The sequence below is a fragment of the Myiozetetes cayanensis genome, unplaced genomic scaffold, assembly GCF_022539395.1.
Source record: "Myiozetetes cayanensis isolate MyiCay16 unplaced genomic scaffold, myiCay2020 scf4, whole genome shotgun sequence".
Lineage (NCBI taxonomy): Eukaryota > Metazoa > Chordata > Aves > Passeriformes > Tyrannidae > Myiozetetes > Myiozetetes cayanensis.
The window spans coordinates 53,192,207-53,212,959 of record NW_026087631.1 but is presented as its reverse complement, the minus strand read 5'-3'; the positions used below and the strand labels follow the sequence as shown (position 1 = coordinate 53,212,959).

Genomic DNA, 20,753 nt, shown 5'->3' with positions numbered 1-20,753 from the left:
TGCTCTCTGTTGGCCTTCCCTCAGATTATTACCCGTAAACACTGAACCCTATAATGACCGTGATTAAGCTCTAGATAATCAAAACTCCCTAACATGCAGGGCTACCTAAAAGTCTCTCCTTCCTTGCCTGTCTCTTCTGAAGAGTTTGTAACCTTCCATTGCAGCACTCCAGTTGTGCAAGTTGATTTTAAGGTTATCTGTGTAGAAATTGTTGCGCTTTTTTCCCTATTGAGCCTTAAAGCATCTGAGAACTAGACTGGTTACTAGTTGCTAGTAGTGCTTGAAACGGTGCTGCAAGAACTCGAGAGATGTCAGAAGCAACAGTATCTACCCTCAGGGAAGAGTGTAGAAGTCTGACCAGGCAATTTCTTTATATTTAGTAAATCCCTCTGTCTGGTCTTGTAGAATATTTGTTATACATTTATTTTTGTGTCAGTTGATAAGCCATGTGTGCTACAAAAAGAAATCACAAAAGACAGGCATGAATAAAATCAGACATGCTAGAAGGTAAGAGAGGACAGTGAAATAACTTTCCATTTCATCTTTCACTTGTCTTAAGTTGTCACTGGATAAGTATCTGGTATGATAGGATTTGTCTACAGCAACAAAAAAAAACATAAACTGGCAGGTACTGTTTGTGGACCAAAGAAGGGCAGCTACCTGGGTGCTGATTTGCACATACACTTAGAGAAATAAACACCTGTGAGAGTTTAAAGGTAATGATTTAAATAATTAGCACCTTCACAAATGTATTTCCTAAAAATATGCTTTCAACATTAACCTAAGGCACAACAAAAAGCTAATAATTGGGATGAATAGATATGAAATCAAGAGATTGTCTTCTGATACAATTATAGTATCACAAAAGCTCTATTACTACGTGGCTAGTTCTGAACTCACTCGACTGACTCAATCAGTGGACTTAGAGATTTGGCTGAATCATATCCTTCAGAGATGTAAACACTTGGTTGTATTTTAATGTTTGGGGTTTTTTTAACAGAGATGTAAAAAACATCTCTTTTAAATGTAGAGCTTTTTAAACTTTCCCTTTGTCTTCCAATTTGTCTCCCTAGTCTGATTTTGTTGAGAAGAGCTAGAATGACAGTAAAAAAGGACACACATATTTGCAGGTGCTTGGACCTAAATTAGTAAAATTAGACCAAGAGCTTTAACTGAAATTGTTTTTAAGCATTCTGCTGAGATAACTGTTTTTTTCTTTGAACTATTTACTACAGCTCTTAATCCATTTTGTGGTTGAACCAGAGAGTTTATGCTGGAGCCTCTGCTGTACACATATGTTGCAAAACTCAGTCCACAGTAGCTGCATACTTATGCAAGACATTTTGAAGTAGAATTTCTTAGGCTTCTTGCTAAGTGCATGCTAAACATAGGTTAACTGTGAATCCACTGTTGCTGTGCCAATTTATATTGGATCGAATCTGTGCAGGGGATGGGAAGGTAATTTCCATGTGACTTGCAGAGGGGATATAGAAGTATATGAGAGCGGGGGAATAATTTAGGTCTGAATTCATAATATTAGACCAAGAACAAACTCACAATTAACTTATTCTTGAAGTAACAGGAAAATTCACATTGTGGTGCATGCTGGATGTATTAATTAATTTAAAATCTGTCAATGTTAAGTTTCCTTGGGATTACTAATTAGCAAGTTAAAATACTTCTGGCAGTCTGAAAATTTTGTGTTTTTATCTTATAAAACACATTTTCTAGACTGTTGTTTTTAATTAATCTACTGAGCTTATCCAACTCCACTGAAAACAGTTGTATCTGCCCTTAGTCTGTATCTTATGATGTTTCTTCTGTTTCCACCATTTGTGATACATGGTTCATGAGAAATCTACCAAATTATTTCTATACAGAAGAACAATATTGAAGGAGGTGATTCTGCCCTTCTACTCTGCTCTGTTGAGACCCCATCTGGAGTACTGCATCCAGCTCTGGGGTCCTCAGCACAAGAGAGACATGGACGTGTCGGAGTGAGTCCAGGGGAGGTCACCAAGATGATTAGAGGTTTTAGCATCTCTTGTTCTAGGAGAGGCTGAGAGAACTGGGTTTGTTTGCCCTGGAAAAAAGAAGGCTTTGGGATGACCTAATTGCAGCATCCAATTGCTCCTGAAGGGAGCCTTCAAGAAAGATGAAGAGGAACTTTTTACAAGAGTGTGTAGTGACAGTACAAAGGCAAATGGATTCAAACTGAAAGCGAATAGGTTTAGGTTAGATATTAGAAGGAAATTCTTTGCTGTGAGGGTGGAACAGGTTGCTCACAGAACTTATGTGTGCCCCATCCTTGGAGGCATTCAAGGCCAGGCTGCATGGAGGTCCAAACAATCTGGTTTAGTAAAAGGTGTACCAGCCCATTACAGGGGGTGTGTAGTACTTGTGTTATTTTTATTGCAAATCATGTACAATAGCCATAACTGGAACAAAGATCCCTGTGCATAGCAAGTTATAGGATGCAAGTATTTCCAAAACATTCATTAAACAACTTTACAAACAGAAATGCAAACACTAAACTGACATTGCTTTATTTGAAGTGCAGCCATGTGACAACCTAATTTACTGCATCCAGAAAATTATAACAAAAACTAGCAAATATATTAGCCAGGGAAATCCTAAGTAGGCAGAAAACAAAGTACTCCTATGTGGGAATTCAGTTGTGACACACAGACTATTATGCAAGATGAAAGAGATGCTCTATGGACAGAACCTTGATATTGTGTCTAGCTGAGTCACCACAGCTCCAAGGGCATCCAGACATCTACAAAGAGATGAGATAAGTCCCTGCAGGATCTGGCTATCCTTTGAACGTTTTTCCCATCAAGGACTGGAAGGTAAAAGAGTAACCTTGATTCTGCCACTTTTTGCAAAGTTTATATATCTAGCACTATCTCATCTCTGAAGAGGAAAAAAAAACAGAAAGAGTCGAGGGAAGGACTAATGCCTACTTGCACTGAGAGTGCACTGAAGAACCCAGAGGTCCATTAAGAAACAAAGTACTCTTGCTATTAGTGTCCCAGCCATCAACTTAAGAAGTCTGATGTCATAGCCACAGGATCAGTGCAGACAATTCAAATACTAATGGTCCCTCACTGCCCTGGGTGCCACCGCACTGTCCCTCACCCCAGGGAATCGTGGGGTTTTTTTTACCAAAAATGTTCTCTACTATTCAGTCACAATGATATATAATAATTTGGAGGTACAGTGTGGATGACAGTGTGGTTTAGAGGTAGGGGGGAATGAGCAGGATTAGATGACACTTGAGCCTGTTGCAAGGTGTAGGTTGAATGCTACCTTTACAGCAGAAGTGACCAGAGTCATTAGTTGTGGTGAAGATGGGAGAGTGTTCTTTATTCTGCTCCCTGCAGAAGACCTACTGCTTGCACACATGCTAGTACAGAAGGAACACCTTGCAGAAGTGCTGCCATGCTACATATAAAGCATATAAACTAGGACAGTACTTGACCATTGTTATAGACAATATCCATCAAGTTTGAATAGTGACTTTGCAACTTTTCTCTGATTTTCCTGCCTTTTCTATTTCCTTCCAGAATCTGGATAACTGCCTTCAGTTCCCCCCTTATATCTGATGCTAGCCTCCAAAGCAAGTTTTCAAATTTTGGATCAATGTGAGTGAGAAATAGGGCTGAGATAGGTATTAATCTGTGAATTGCAAATCAAACTTCCAGCCAGGAAATGCAGACTTCCACAGCACATGAAACATTTGGTAGAGCAGCATAAGATACTTAGGGAAGAAAAGAGGAAGGCTTATTAAGCCTCAATTTCTTTTCTATTATACTATTTTATGAATTGTATTTTAATGTATTTTAGCTAGGCTTTAATCAAATAGGTGATTACCTATGAAAACTATGTTACCACCAGCTGTAGAAGAAGTTTCCCTTAAATTACATTTTTTGACATATAAGTACTGTTGGTCTCACCTGAAATGGTTTAGGGACTTGCAATCTTATCAAGTTTTCCGTCTTTCAGTACTCCTTTTTTTTAATCTGAGATTAAAAAAAAGGCATTGGTTTTCTCTGCAGAACTTCAGGGGTTTTTGTAGTTCATTGATTCCATTGATTCTGTTTGAAATGCAAATAATGACAGAAACTATAGGCCAGCAGATGCAGCTGTGAGACAAAGCACTCACTCCAAATGTAAATGCAGCATACACAGGGACTAACCCCCCATCCTTGTGGCCTGAAGGGGTTTTGTCAGGAATAAAGCAAGTGCTCCCAGGAGCTCAAGAAGTAAGCTGAAAGGAATGCTGAAAGGAAACCAAAGGTAGAATTTTGACCTTTGTCACTAAAAATAAAGATTGCAAAGCTGGTCAAAGGTTTGAGCTAAGAAAATTTTAATTGAAAATACCCTTCAATAGAATTCTGCTAAAATGTTTTATTTTTTCCTTATATAAAGGATTTTTCAGATACAAGCAAAATGTGTCAAATCTTATCTTCCTTTTGCTACCCCCACAATTTACAAATCGAACATGTCGTAAAAAATAGTTCATTTCAAAACTCTTACGAGATAAGCATTGTTTTCTATACAGTAAGATTGGCATTATCAGGGATATTGTTACAAAGGTTCCCTTCACCTCAGTCTGTTCAGCAGTGGGGTAAAAGGAGGAAGGTCACCAAAGCTGAGGCATGGGTACTTATTCTGGTCAGAAGCAGTAGCAACAGCTATGGCCTAATGTGCTGATACTGCCCATGTCCACTCCACTGGGGGACTTGCAGACATAGAATGTCCCAGATGTCTCCTTTGCCTCATCACATCTAATACATGCTGCACTCATTGTCATGCTGCTTTTGTGTTCAGTGTTTGTACTTCAGTTTATGTCAGCTCACATACTTCTTGTGAACTTTTGCCCCTGAAAATTACAGTTTAGACAGAAAGGAGACAAGGAACAAGAGGAGAAGGGAATGAGTGGAGAAAAGATAAGATTTTTTTAATTAATCAACACAAACACATTCGATATTTTGCAATGGTGGTGGTGCAAAGGAAATGAAATTCAGTTGTGTAAAGTGGGGAGGGGAGACCTCATCCTCATTGTAAGGTCAGAGAGCCAAACCCTTTCAGAGGATCTGGTTTCCTATTTCCATCCCAGTCATCGGGAGCTGCAGGTAGCCAGCAGTGGATTTGGCCAAGTGAACACTCTTTGTTCAGAGCAAGAATTAAGATCTTTTGCAGTTCAGAAAGGTTTAGGATTTACTGCCTTACAAACTGTAAAGATGCACTGCAGTCCATAAATTAAATGAACCTATTGTTTAATATATTATCTGATGCTAAAGTAAGCAATGAATGTTCTTCTTAGAGATTAAAATGGCAGAGAGGAGGGCATTATAGAAACTGAGTATGTATATGGATGAAGAATGGCGTATAGAGTAAGTCTGGCAATAGTAGGGCAGTAAGTGCTCAAGCATTTGGAATGGACAGGGTAAATGTGGGCAAATGTTGGCATAGATCAATGTTCAGACAAATGAGAATGAAGCACCATCTCCTAGTTATGGTGATACATAGGAAGGTTAATATACAGAAGTCAAGTGAGGGAAAAGAGAATGGTATCAGTGTAATAAAAACTTCAGGTCAGACCCACTAATTGATTTTGTGCTCATGAATATCATGTAGTGTGCATGCATAACTCATGTGGCTTGAAAACTGACCCATGCTCTGAAGATACAAATGAGCCCTTAATATTTTAATTCTCTCATCTGACTTAGCTGACTGTTAGGTGTTTCTGAGAGTTTTATGCATTAAATGAAATACTTCAGTGCCAGTTGGATTCTCAGTATCCCTGAGCAGATCATGAAAGCAATTTATTGCATTCAAAGGAAAGCTGCATGGGACATTTTATAAATATTTTGAAATAACAGCAAACATACTGTGTCTTGATGATATAAAATATAAGGCCACATGCTTTCACCTTGGGGAACAGCAGAGATGGTGTATGCTTGCAGATCAAGATCTAATATTCGCTAACAGCAAATATATTAAATCTCTATGCAATGAGAGCTATGCCAAAGAACTTCTGGTTTTGTTTTATAGCAACGAATTCAAGGACAGTTTATAAATAAGTGTGCTAATTTTCTTGAGAGTCTTTCATACTTTTTTGTTTCTGTTCTTTGTCATATAAAGGAGAAACATTTTCCCTCAATTGTAACTATTTTAATGAGGGTTTCGTTGATGAACAAATCAAACAGTAGTGTCAGGGTCTAATACTCATACCAGACAATATTTGTACTTGGAATTTGATTGGACTCTACCCCATGCTTTGCTGTCATCTAAATTAAAAGCAAAAGCACTGGGTACTGTCTCACATTTGGAGAAAAAAGGCCAAAGAAGCCTTGTTGGAAATCCAGAAATTGGGAGGGGGTCAGAATGCTAGGGAGGGGGTCAGAAACATTGTTTCGAAATCTATATCTAATTTATTCCTACCCTGTTAGTGATTACTTAAAGCAGTGGAGAGTGTGGATCTGACCTACCAGTTTTTTTCTGGAAGTGATGGGAAATTAAATTCACCTCAGCAAATCTGCCCATCGTTGCAGAGCTTGGGTCCTCAAACTGGGGTGCAATCTCCCTGTGGATTCCCAGAGTGAACTATCATGAGATAGTGATAAGGCACTTTCATGTCCAGGTGGTACCCGCTCTCATCAAGGGTGATTTTGATGTGTTTATGAAATCCCCATGCCTTGCAGATCAGTAAATGGGTCTTTTTCTGGTTCTCTCCTTTAAATGAGTGTTATACAAGCAGCTTTAGGATAAGCGCTGAATGTTTCCAGCAGTGCAGTGATTAACATATATGGTTTTATATTTCATCTCTCATAGTTATATGCACCTCTTACCCCATATATAAACCTCTTTATGGAAATATACAATCTCCTATCCCATGCCTACCAGCAGTCATATTCAGTTTTAACTCTAGTGTTCATAAAAAATGAATGAAATTTTGCCCAATGACCTATTAAAAATTGAATAGCAGCATATGGGATTTAGTCATGCTGCTAGGCTTATGTGGGGAAAGCCACTGTAAAGCAACAACTCTTCTTATAATCACCAGGGATTTATTTTTTCCAGGTGCTTAAAAATCAGCTATTTCAGTGCCTATTCTTTTTCAAATGAGGAAGGAACAGGGCCTCTGGGTTGGCTGAGTTTTTCAGCCATCTAAGTAGGACTGTGTACCAATGAGGAAAGTGGGATATGGAGCACATCCTGTGGCACTGTGTGAGCTAGAAGTTGAATTAGAGTAATTTTCTATATCAGCTGGGGGTAAAAAGCCCAAACCCAAAAAGCTGTGCACTGACTGTACTTTGAAGAAGAGGTCTCCAGAAATTACCTTTAAGGTAAGAAATGCAGGCAATAGAGAACACTCTTTTTCTTTGGAGAACACAGTGAAACCTCACCCTTTGTGCAATGGTGATGTTTCCTTGCTTCCTGCCACCTGTGCAGACCTAGTGCATACTAGACAGATGCACTAGACCTAGTGCATAAGACAGATATGGCTTCGGGCATACTCATTCTGAATTTGTACAGCGCTTGACTGCCCTAATGCTACTTTTAGAATTGACTTCCTTCATTTACCCTGCACACATCTGTTCTTAGACAACGTGCAACGTTACACCATCATATCTCAATCAGGAAGATGTTTTTCTCTTGCTTTTTCTAGAGGTCTCCTTCAGGGTGTCTTGGAGTGGGTCTCCTTTTGTGTGCGCTTCTCTCAGGGCTTATTGGTGTCCTCAGGGAGTCTTGCCAAATGCTATAAAATTCCCACTTCTGCCACTTTAAATTCTGCAGAATTTTTGTGGTGAATCCCTGTAGGAATAGATAAATCAAAACAAAGATGTTGATTGTTGATAGATGATGTATACTTAAAAATTTGCCATGAAACTGCCCTTTATCTACTGAATTTACCACACTCTCTCATTCTCAGATAATGAGAGCTGAGGATTTTTTTCCCTGTTATTTGGATCTTCTTTAAGAAACTCCCAAGACCTGTTCTTTTTTTCTGGCTCTTGTGTCTTATCTGGGGAAAAACACAGCATTAAGTTAATTTCAATAGTATGACCCTTGGAGCCAAAGGTGAGAGCCTCCAGATTTCAGGGCTCCTTGAGCACATTTCCAAAGGCAATCCATGCACAGAGGTAAAGACAAAGCCTGGATCTTGCTGGGGACAGGGGCCTAAGAGTTGGAGGGACTGTCTTTATAAGTGAGAAAGTGGGTTGGCTCTCTTTAAACATCTGAGCAGTTCTAGACCCCCTAATTTAAACAGAACTTTTGATCTCTAGGATCCACCCTGTATTGCTCATGAACTACCACTTAAATAAGTTCTCAGTGTTGTTATGAAATCCCTAGATGGAATATGGATACAAGACATCTTTTAAAACATATGAAATGAAAGTACTGTATTTTAATTGCAGTGCTCATTCCTGTATGTTTGTATGAACACAGCAGCTCTGTTAAAAATATTCTCACAACACATCTGTAGAGTTTAGTTTTGATGCTTAAAATGTGTCATCTTAGCAATCCATTGCTGGAGGCTACTTGGTGTCGATTGCCAGAAGTAATTAGAAAACCAAAATTTGTTTAAAAGGTTGATGATCACCATTCGTTGTGCTTTTACCCTAAAGCATCCCAACAGGATGCAAACCACAGAAATTACTTGTAATACAGAGCCTAGTGTTTCTTTTTTTAAGTTCTCTAGATTTCAGAAGCAGGAGTTGCCAGGGGTAATTTTTTTTCACAGCATGATGTATTATCTGTGTGATGAAACCAGCTTTAATTATTCAGTTGGTGCCTGCAAACAGTTGCTTAGTGATTGTGTCCTTTTTATTCAAATGTGAAGTAAAACTCATTTGTGTGCTAGGTCGCTAGCTGGTTTAAGTCAGCATGACCCTGCTGATTTAACTGGTATTCACTTAGAAAACCTAGTTAAAAATACCTTTGTACATTTAAGGCTTATCTTTTGTAATACTTATATAGATAAGACAATGCTGACCAAAAAAAGAAACATCTCATATGGTTTTCAGTGTACTAGTTTCTCTTTGATGGATGTCTTTATTTGCACTGATGGTTGTCCTGAAGAGTACTTAAAATCAGCCCTGCTGCAATTTTACATTTGGAAAGTACTTGGTGAAGCCAATCAAATGATAACTCAGGAAGACTAGCCAGTGTGAAGTTTACACTTAAAAGCATCACAATATATTCATTCCTAATGAAACATCTTTACTTTTTTAAGGATTTGTGTAGTGCAAAATTACTTTTAAAAGCTCTATCATTTGCTTGAAAATATTCAAACTGAAAATAAGAAACACATGTTGTTCTCAGTGGGAGAGAAAGTGTCAGGAGAATAGATCCATAGCAGCTTACAGATTAGTCTCCCAAGCAGACCCTGATCTATGCATGTATTGTGGAAGCAGATTTCTAGTTACAGGGCACCAGGTGGTCACCTATGGTTGATTTAAGAAGCAAACACTGCCACAAATGCTATTAGTAGTGTGTAATGAGATTAACTCCCCATAGTACTTGCAATATCCTTGAGGTTTTTTCCCTAAAGCAGCAGAGGGCTAACACTGCCCCTTAAACAATGAAGTTTAATCTTTCATTGTTGTGTGCACATAACTCTCCTTGGCATTAATAGGAGTTAAGCATACACAAAAAGTGAAGAATAGACCTTGAAGTTTAAGCAGTCTTAGGATTCTAGAGGTTTCCAGCAGTTTCACAAAGGACCAGACCAAAATTGTACTATTCCCACTGGGTGACATTAAGTACTTTCAGAGGCTTAAAGGGTGATTGGGGGTTCCAAAATAACATTGAAAATTTAGTAAAAGGTAAGAATAATTAGCTGCAAGAGACAGAACCCGAGGCAGAGCTCATATTTAATTAAATGTTTTGCTTTCTCTGACAGGGTGGGCTTTTGCTTTCTTTCATTTTAAAGTAAATAGTTTTGATATGTGCTGAGCATGTGGGCTTTCTGGGAGTTTGGTGAGTATTTATCCAGTTAGAGATGCTCCACAGAAGTTCTTGTATATGCAGGAGTCAACTGTTTCTCTAGGTGTGAGTTCTGCACCCTCCTGTAAAACCTTGCTGGGGCTGCATAAAGCAGAAAGGATCCTACCATTATGAGTCTGCAAGAGCAGTCCTCTGCTCCTCAGCTCAGAGGCTGCCTGAACTATTTCTAGGGGCGTCTGCTTCTTCCTAAAAAGAAGATGACTTAACAATTTGAGCACTTGAAGATTAAAATAGGTGTTTTCAGAAGTAGTTCTGTTCCTTACTGATTTTTCCTTACAAAGGTTGATGCAGTGAGACGGTACAGAGCCAGTAAAGAAATAAAATAATCCAGTCTGGACTCTTGACTGACCTCTAAAGTCTGCTCACTTTTTGTCATTCAGAGGGCAAGTTTTTGCATTTTGTCACACTTGCTGATTCATTGTTTTCTGGTTTCTTTCTTGTATCAGCAGATATGAGCTATCACTATTTGTTTTTCATATATTGCTTTTTGTTACTACAGTTTCAACCACTGATTAGGGTAATTGCTTTGTGAAATTTTTAGAGTTTAGGTATTAAAATACATTGCTTTTGAAAGATAATATTTGGATATGGGTTTGTATTTCCTGAAGACACTTTCTGTTTTTTCCTTCCCTCCCTGTTTGTGATGTTCTAATTACAGGGTAGTGTTGACTTTTTTGGTCTTACAGTATAGTCCAGTTGGTTGTACTTACGCACATCATCAGAAAATTAAAGGCCAAAGACTGGAGGAACTACTTTGTGGCTTGTTTTAATTCCAGAAATGAAACCCTAAAGTGTTCCTTTTGTGCTGAAACAGGTGTGCCTTCTCATTTTCTTCTTTATAAAACCTGTAATTAATTAATAGTACTTGCCTGTATTCTACGCAGAGGCAATTGATTTCATATTGCATTTGCAATTTATATAAAACCATCACAATGTAAAACTGCACACATCCAGTAAAGAATTAGAGAATGAAGGTGTTTCAAGGCTTTTAAGTGAGTCTTTCTCTTGGCAGAGCAAGGCCTCTGCCTTGGGTAGAACAGTTGCTCTGCTGTTTCAGACAAGGAAAATGGTTGCTGCTAGAAAGGGACAGTGAATTCACATCCAGAAATTGATTAGCAACACTGCTTATATGTAAAAGCAGAATAAAAGCTTTGGGCAAGTTGTTCTATGGAGCTGGGAAGCTCGATGGTTGCCGGGGGAAAAGCTTAAACCTGCTTCTCATTAAAGGCTTACAAACAGAGCATCTTGTTATGTTTTGTAGTGTTTGCAGAGGCTCAGGGATATTCCACAGCTGGTAATTAGTGGATAGTAATTATACGTTCAATAGAAAACAAGTTTCTAAAATGCACAAAAGTAAGCCCAAGTATTAAAAAATATAAGTTTTCCACTGTAATTCAGCTATGATGATGAGTTCAGGATAGTGAAATTAGTTATTTGTTCAGGAAATAGCAATAAAACTGTGATGTTACTTGAGAAAGAACTTCACAGTTCTTCAAGGAGTACCACTAGGTAAATTTGTTGAGGTATTTTGGCAAAAAATATGGGGGTTTTGTTGTACATTATGAACATTACAGTTCAAGGCAAGGTTATGAGCTGGAGTTTTTTTACCCAAGAAAATTTGCTGATTGCCAGACTGTAGGAAGATTCAACCATAAATAATTTTATATTCTGCAAAATTAAGTATCTGATCTGTAGTGCCAGCCTCCCTGCAACAGCCTTAGTGCTTGCAAACAGATCTGTCATTCATTAATCATAGGCTGCCAAGGAGAGGAAATCCTTTCTGATTTGAATTAGAAGGATAGAAATTATATCTAAACAGAGAAAAATTTAATAAATACGTGGAAAAGAAAATGTGCTCTAGGGAAAGAATGGATTCCCTATGTGTGAAGCCCTTATAGGCTGTATTGACTTGTCAGACTTTCAACAAGGATGGCAGATGAACTTAAAACTCAGTTGCATACAGAGTAATGACACCAAGACTGGAAATATCCTCCAGAGGATTTTAATTGGAGCTGTTGGATTTGGCTTCAGCTACCATAATGATGAAAGCCCATTAGTAAGAAGGCTGTGGCAATTTAGAAACATTAACAGAAACCTTCTGAAGCGATCAAAATTCAGATACTTCTCCCTAAAGAGAAATAACAGACTGAAAACATATTCAGGTAGAGATGTCTATAAAAAGGAAAGGCAGACTTCTGAATAATTTTTTTTCTGAAATATTCATTTCAATATTTATCCCTTTTCTACACATTTTAAATTTACATCAGCTTTTCCCTGATGCTGCTGTGCTCCATTTTCCTTGTGAAAGGTGGGAGTTGCAGTGAAGTGCACAGAAGCATCTGCAGAGTGTGCTGCAGAGAAGAGGAAAAAATTCTGAGCAAGCTTCCCTTCCCTGGCAGTTGGGATGGTGGGGGCAGAACAGCACAGCCAGGCACTGCAGCACAGGGAGGTGAAATGAAAGGATGTAAAAAAAATAGGTTTTAGCAACAGCAGCATTTGAAAGGAATTAAAATAAACTTAACGGAGGTTGTTGGGTATTTTTTGAAATACAGGAAGGATCTTTACTATTTGGTTAAATACCACTAGGGAGAAACATAATTCTGATGTTCCCTATCTTGTTTTTAACAGCAGATATGTATAATCAGAGAACCTTTTCTATTCATCATTGAGCTCAGTGACAGTTTTCCTGTGGAATACATTTAGATTTGAGTTAGATGCTGTGCTAATTATTGGAGATCAGAACAATCATATTTTGTTTTAAAAGTAATTAAAGTAAATCTGATTATTGGGTGGTTTTTTTCCCCCAAAATCATCCCTTGCAAAAAGTGCCAACTATGTTTGATTCACAAATTTACTTAGCACTTTTAACAGAGTAAATGGTTTTGTTTGTAATGGGAATATATCAGTCACTTGGTATAACAAAAAACACTTAAGCTTCTAACCAGTCCTGTGACTTATGATATATGGTGTGTTCAATAAACAGTGAAGTATGAGGTAATGTGCCACAGAGATATTGAGAAATAAGTAGCGATTTTTTCCAAATAAGATTTTATTTGGCTATTTGACAGTTAGGATATGAGAGATTGCTTTTCCGAATAACTGAGTAAAGGTAAAATATCACATTGCAGGAACTATTGTAAATAAATTGTAGTGGGAAGTGGTCTGTTCTGCTCAGGATTTTTTTAGTTTCTGGGTCCAAGATATTTTTGAGAGGTAAAAGAAGAAATTTCCTTCTTTCTGGACAGAGAAAGTTCTGTGTGGGAGAGGTTTATGTTGTGCAACTCTGCTTCTCTCCCTGGTTAGTAACACTCCCAAATGCAGTTTCAAATGAGGACTTTTATTGACCTTCAGTACTGATGAGTCATCTCTGCATCACTGCAGTCTCCCATCGTGGTGTGTGCTGGCTGCCAGTTTCTATGCAGTACCAGGACAATGTGCTGTGCTGCTGAAAGCTAAATCTCCAGGTTCACAAATTAGTTCTACAGTGCATCCTAGAGCAGTCCTTGCCATTTGCTATGTAATTAAGATGTAAGCACAGAAGAGAGATTAATGAGAGACAACTAAAGGATTACAGCTTAAAAATGTAGAGCCGACAGTGGTACACATGCCATTATCTTGCTCTTAAGAGCTTTTTAAGGTTATTACTTGTAATGGAGGTGTGTAACTCAAGACAACTGCTTACAGAGAACCTCACATTTACCTACCTGCCTGCCCTCAAGTTTATGACATACAAAATCTAACAGAGAAAAAGATAAAATTGCTTGGCTTTTGCCTAGGTAGTCCCAGTCAAATTTCTCGGAAATTTCAGTTGGCATTGGTTTCTATTTTTCTTGCCTTTTGAAGCTAGAGTATCAAGGTCTGCAGTGATAACATTGTTATTGTTAGATAATATGGATATCTTAACAGTCAGGCATGTGGTTTATGGAAGAATTTCAGCTCTGGGAAGTAGCTAAAGATGACTTAGGGAGTCCATCAAAAAATAATCCAGTATGCATAGCTTAGCTTTTTAAGTATTCAGTATTTTCTAAAACTGAACAGATAGTGATGACCTTGTGGAACCAAGAGGATTGTGTAGCTGCACCACAACGGTTGTCTTCTAAAGGTTCGTGTTTCTCACAACCTCGGAAGTTGTTTCCCTATCTGTATTTTATGGGGTTAAAATTCTTTCACACCTATCAAACATGTTCTAAAGGTAAAATTAATTGTGAAAGTAGTTCTTCAGAGTTCACGGTGTCCACAGTGTTTTAATTTACAAAACCAATATGTGGAGATACTCCCAAACAAAATTAAGATACACATTTCAGGAAGCCACTTTGAATTGTGAATATTTTGGAGGAAGATCCTAAGTTTTAATTATAATTAATAAGTTCTATGTATTACCTTGAAAATAATGGAAAATATAATTCATATAAAAAGGATCTAAAGGCAAACCAGTTAATGAATGCAGCAGTCTTCTAGCTGTCTCTGTTTCAAGGCTGGAAGGGTGATCCATGAGGAATAAAGCCCATGTCAGACACTTGATTTGGAAACAGGTATCTTCTCAAAGCTGCATTGACTACAGCCATGCTGTTGAACAAGGTAGTTCTCATAACTAGGGACATTGCATGGCCCTCTAGTAAACAGACATTACTCTTCACTCACTTTCTGCTCAGATATTAAACTGCTCAGCTATCTAAACACTCCTATTTCCCCCCTCCTTCCTATAATTACAGGACATGATTTCTTTGATTATACAGCTGCACTCCTGTGTCTGGAAAGCATTCCAGCTATGCCAGTTGGGATTTATGTCCTTTCCTTTCCATCTTCTTGCTGAAATCACAGTGCTGCTAAATAGTGGTGGACAAGGCTTCTGGGAGTTAAATTTTACCCACCATATGGATTGTAAATGACACGGGTCAATGGAAGAACAGAAATGGCAGAGTTTGGAGATGGCTGTGCCTGACCATGGCATCAAATGAGAATTTGACTGACTACTGGATATAATTTTTTCTTAAACAAAGTCAAGGATGAACCCATTTATCAGGAGCATTGGATTCCACTACTGTTACAAGTTCAGTATATAAACAACAGATGTAATCTTGTTTTCTTTGACTTTGATTTTATTGAGGTCTTCAACAGTCTTGGTTTTAAATTTCGCTTCTGTCCAGAGCCTCAGTGAAATCAATAATGAAATCACTAGGGTACTTTGTTCAGTTTTTGTGGCATAGTCCCTTTTTCGAGAGATAGACTGGGTTTAGTTTAGTTTATAATATATAAACTCTTCTTGTTATTGTGCTTTAGACTTCTTGCTTCAACTTTTTTTTGGAGTTCCTTTTTGATTTTTAATGTTTTAGCAGTCCTTCAAAAACTCTGAAATTGTAAAATAGCAAAAATGTGCAAAATACCATTTTCTGAAGGTGATAAATTAGAGTTGAAAGTAATAATTTGCCCTGACAAGAACAGATGTTAGTGAAAGGCCGGCAGTTTGCTTCCACTTGATAAATAGCTGTATTTTGACAGCAAATTAGATGTCACGCAAAGTTGGCAAACATGCAAGAAATCAATATTTAGTATGAAAAGATAAAAAAAATAGTCTATTGATGAACAAGATGTGTAAAAAGAAGATATAATGCCTTGAATTTACTTCAGGATATTTCAGTGGGAATGGTCGCAGAGCAGTGAGGTCCCCTGCAGTCACAGAATCACAGAATATGCAGAGTTGGAAGTACTAGAGATTCAAGTTCGAGGCAGAAAATGTGAGTTATGAGAATTAGTGCAAACAGGTCATCTTGCTTTCTCTCACTGCCGTTTAAGAGTTCTGAGCAAGGATTGGTGAACTTGCTTCATGTACAGTAGCTGGAGGCAGAATCTTGCAGTCCCTATTCAGAGTGCACAATCATCTTCTGTCTAACCTTCCACTTTCAGGGCTCTGTTATTACCTGAAAGTATAAACTTAAATGAGATCTGACAGATAAGGACTTACCAAGAACAAAAATAAAATTATATGCCTTATTTTATTAAATAAATGTGAGCTTAAAAATCAAAAAATGCAATATGCTGCAGGACAGTGCCTCTCAGGACTTGTAGTTAATAAATTGTTGAAAGTCAAATGTGGGTAGGAAAAATGTATCACCAGGCTGCAGCTGAACCATATGAAACTTGAATAAGAATTACATTTATTTGGGTAGAGGGAGAAAATAAAACAAGGATTTATGCATTCTGGAGAGTCACAACACAGTTCAGTATTCCAGCTGATCAGATGCAAGAAAGATTAACCTAACTTTGCAAAGACAAAGCATAATCCTCTATAAAAAACATGTAATATTAGATACGAATCTGAACTAACCACTGTGTCCAGAGCAAGCAGGTTTAAACGACGGCGATGAAAACAGTCACACTTTGCAGTCAGCATCTTTCTTCGAAGTCCTTGTCACCATCAGAGGGCTCAGCAATGTTAGTAGAGCTGACTTTTTGTTCACAGCTGTCACGCCAAGTTGTCGTCCTAGCAGGTATATGGATTTTATTTTCATGTAGAAATGTGTAAAGCACTCTGATATTCACACATATATAGGAGTTCTTTCTGGAAAAAATTACTAAGCCTTCCTCGCAAGCATCTTAAATTTAAGAAGCCTTTGGGCTGAATTGAGCCCTGGAGGCACTGAATCTATATTCTCTGGAATAAATTAATTTACTTCTGTGTTATGCACTCCCCATCGTGTCATCTAGTTACATGGCTGACTGATTACCCTCTGCAGCCACCGGCATCACCTGCAGGGCTTTCAGACCGTTCCTGGAAGGGTTTTTCTGAAGTTCTGTTCTCATAGTCCAGTGCCTGAGCATGATACAGGACGTATTTCTCCGTCAAGTCTGCAAATAATTTTCTTCTTCCTTGCAGATACAGAACTCCAGATTTTTGCAATGTCAGAATTTCCTTCAGTGACTCTATAAAACCTACTCCCTTGCTTAATGCTGTACGCTTACCTATTTCTCCATCTTGTAGTTAAGTTCAGCAGAAGCTTAGCGTGCTTTGGTGGCCCTGTCTAAACAAAGAACGTGGAGATGATGGAGTGTTCCATATAATTTATGCAAGATTTCTTCAGATAATTAATAATCTGCTGCAAAAGGGGATCTTGATCCTTTCTCTTTGGTCTGGAATTTTTTGTTGCAATGTAGTTCCTCCAGGCTGATAGTGTGGGTGGCTGGGGGCTGGTTACAATTACAGCATTATTGACAATTTATACCCATGGATCTTTATATTGAAAACAAGGGAAAATAGATGTATTCAGTTAGTATAAGACATAGTAACCTTCAGTTGGCCAGTAATCCAGACTCTTGAGTAGTCTGCTGATAATATAGAACAACCATGATGAACAGAATGTTAACACGTCTAGTTTTGCAGGACAAATTTGATGTCCTAGAAATAGAAGATGAAACAGTGAGCAGTTTAAAATTATTTAAAATGTATGAGTTATTGGATTACTGTTGGCTGGGCAGAAAGCTCCTTTTTTCCAAAGGAATTTATTGCTTTAAATGTATCATGTGCAAGGGATATGATAACCTTCTAATAACCTTCATCCAACATGGTGAATTTGAAACAGATTTTACTTGAGATGATTCTTGAACATCGGTTATTGCTTCCCAGCATAGTGACTGACAAGCCCCAGTACTATCTTTCGGAGTCTTAGCAGCCCAAAGATCATGCTCCATATGGCCTCTTGCTCAGTGGTGAAGACCTTTGTTGTGTTCTGCAGGCTATTTATTACTTCTGGTTTTGCTGAAGGTGTGTTTTCTTCTACCAGTTTAATTGAATGTAAAAGAATGTCTGATTTGCCCATGCCTTGACCTTTAGCTCATGGGTGCATAGAAATGGAGTATAAAACCCCTCCTCTCTCCCCCCACTTCTCTTCTAAACCACCTATACACTAATAAATATAAAACCATTTAGTTAAGAATGTTTTTTGGTCATCCAGCTCTTGCTTAACATGAATGTAAAGGCAAACAGGACAAAAGCTTGGAAGGTGTTACTACATGTGGACATCAATAAACAGGGCATTGTCCTGAGTAGGAATTAAAATACACTAAGCTTTTTCTGCCATCTATACCAAGAAATGTGGAAAAAGTTTACATGTTTCTGCTCCTCAAATGCAGTGTTGCCCTATTAGGAAAATGTCTTTTCTTCAGTGAGTTTATTTATCTGCTAAAAATGTCTTCTCAGACTTTAAAAAATAACTCCAGGAATGGATGTTTTATGGTTCATTTGGAGGATTTTTCTCCCCTCAGTGTTCTCTCCTCAATGTCCTCCACAAGACAGAGGCAGCTGGGGTGACTGCATGTTAGAGTTAGTTACAGGTGCAGAGCACTGAACGTTTCTAGCTGCAGAGAGTTCATTGCTTATTCATGGCTTGTGGGAAGTTTCATTAGCCAGCCTTGCAAGCTGTGCCATCCATCTGTTAATACCACCCAGCACGGTCACTGATGTAACACAGCAGCTAGAACACAGCAGTCATGCATTTCAGTGGTGAAATGTTGCTTTCGAGTTCTTTACAATGAAAAATAAGAGATGTTTAAAGTTGCCAAAGAGATGTGTTTGAATGCCAGCTCAGGTGTCAAACAGTTATCATCTTCAGAGAGAAGGAATACCTTCACTCTTCCTGCCAAGAATCACTGCAGGTGAGATTTAAGATCCTTCCTCTGTGTTTACTTTGTGTGGGAATAGCATTGATGGGGAGCAAGTGAGTGTTGATGTCCACCTGGAGTGGCAGGAGAAGCTGATGGGAATCCCTCCGTTGAGTAACTTATTGCCTACAACATGCAAATCCATGGGCAGGGGTTGCACAGGCATGCCCAGTAAAAGTGTGTCACTAGTGATCCTTGGTTAAACAAGATTTGAAGGAGGACTTGATTTCTCTTCCTTGCCATTCATTTGCATTTTGTGTTTGCACAAATTTAACATAGTGAAAAATAGGCCTTACGTTCACTCTGCTTAACTAGCCCAAAAAGATCGACTGTGTAAGTTAAGAATTCTGTTCAGTCACTTTTCTAGGAAGTATTACTGACACCATCCCCATCTCAATAATCATAAGATGAATGTCATTGATATTTGGCTAAGTAGGGGAGCAATAGCATTGTATGGCCATAGGAAATGGGATGATGCATGCGGAAATCACCCTTTAAGCAATTGTCTCATGCTGTTCTCTCTCTTCTGGTTCTGAATGAAACAGCTACCAGGACTCTTTACAAATATAGGGTATTAATTGGAAGCTTTACTTAATAAAATCAAAAGGTGATTTCTTCCAAACATGAACAATATTTATATATGAAAGATATAAAGCCTCAAAGATAGGGCTTTGACTTGCTTCCCAGAAATTATAAGCAGGTAAAATCTTTCCACTTAACGACTTCTGTGTGACCTGAAAGTTTCTTCCTTTCTTCCTGTGTCTCATAACAGAAATGATCTGGGGGGCTGCAAAAATCCATTAGATTTAAAGGAATCCCAGATCTTCCACATAAATCTCAGATTCTCCCACTCCATCTGTAATTTAGTAAGTTGCAGTCTCTTGCCAGTTGGTGACATGCCTTGCTCAGCTTTCTGCTCCCACACTGTGATAATTAATTTCTGTCTGATAAAACTGTTCCCGTGGGAGACTTTCCTTCATTCCAGCTGAGCATCTCAGGGTATCAACCTGGGCAGCAAGCCTGCGTTGCTCTTACAAAATTGCAAATAGTTTTTAAAAGTCTTTTTTTTTTTTTTTTTACTTCTCAAGCAGTGACATGGGACCATGTTACCGATATCAGCAAGTAGCTGCAAACTTCCCAGGTGTTCTATGGGATGGGAACCCTTGTAGTGACTCACAAAGTGCCAGTGCTGGGTCCCCACCCTGTATGATAAGCAGTAACACATGTCAACGCCAAGGAGTTGAAAAGAGAGACAGTCACATATGCACATGCATGTCTGAACACACACTGTGTACATGGTGCAGACCAACAGGATTGCCTCCAAAAATCAGTCTCAAGGCCCATGAACCCACACAAGCACTAAAGCTGGGTGTCTGGCCTGTGGGAGTATAGGATGTAAATAACCACCACTGGTGCTGGTCAACAGGAGTTGTAGCTGTTCGGGTCAAATCCCTCCCAGCTACGCAGATACATCACCTGGAGCAGCTTCAGTTAAGTCCAAAGTGTGTTCTTTGAGCCACGTGGACACTGTGCATCTTTGTTTAACTTAGCATGTGGTTAAATGCATTTCTTTTCTGCCTGTGTTTAATGCGTTAATGTCTAATGATATATGAGGCTTAGTCTGGCCTGAAGCAAAGATGGGCTCAATGCCACCAACTATTATGCAAGAAATTTCTGTGAGCTAAAGGGTGATGATTTCTTTTGTTTCCTTAGCAGACTAGATTCAATAAACTCCACCTAATATTCTAATTTAAGGGAAATCTGAAGAACAACTAAAATATCAGACCATAGAGCATCTTCTGAAGGAGTCTGCAGTAACAGAGCCATCTGGATGTGCATTCCTGTTAAACAAGGAGCAAAGCTATAAAAATAAATCGTATTGCAAAGGGTAATGCCAGAACTGGATGTTCCTGAGAGTGAAAGGCTTGCCCTCCTCCCTTTTTGTAATATATAGTCTGTCTTCTTCTTTCAAGGAAGTATAGCAAAAAGGAAATAAGAAAACTAGGTTTCTGCAAGCTAATTAGTCTGAGTCTCTAGGCACTGTCATGCACAAGAGAATAGACTACAACCCTGTC

General features: G+C 38.5%; 1 protein-coding gene across 1 annotated transcript in view; it reads left to right on the top strand.

The window, feature by feature from the left end:
- The window catches only part of MAP1B (microtubule associated protein 1B), a 72,982-nt gene that overhangs the window by 25,431 nt on the left and 26,798 nt on the right, over window positions 1-20,753 (top strand). The window lies entirely within an intron of this gene.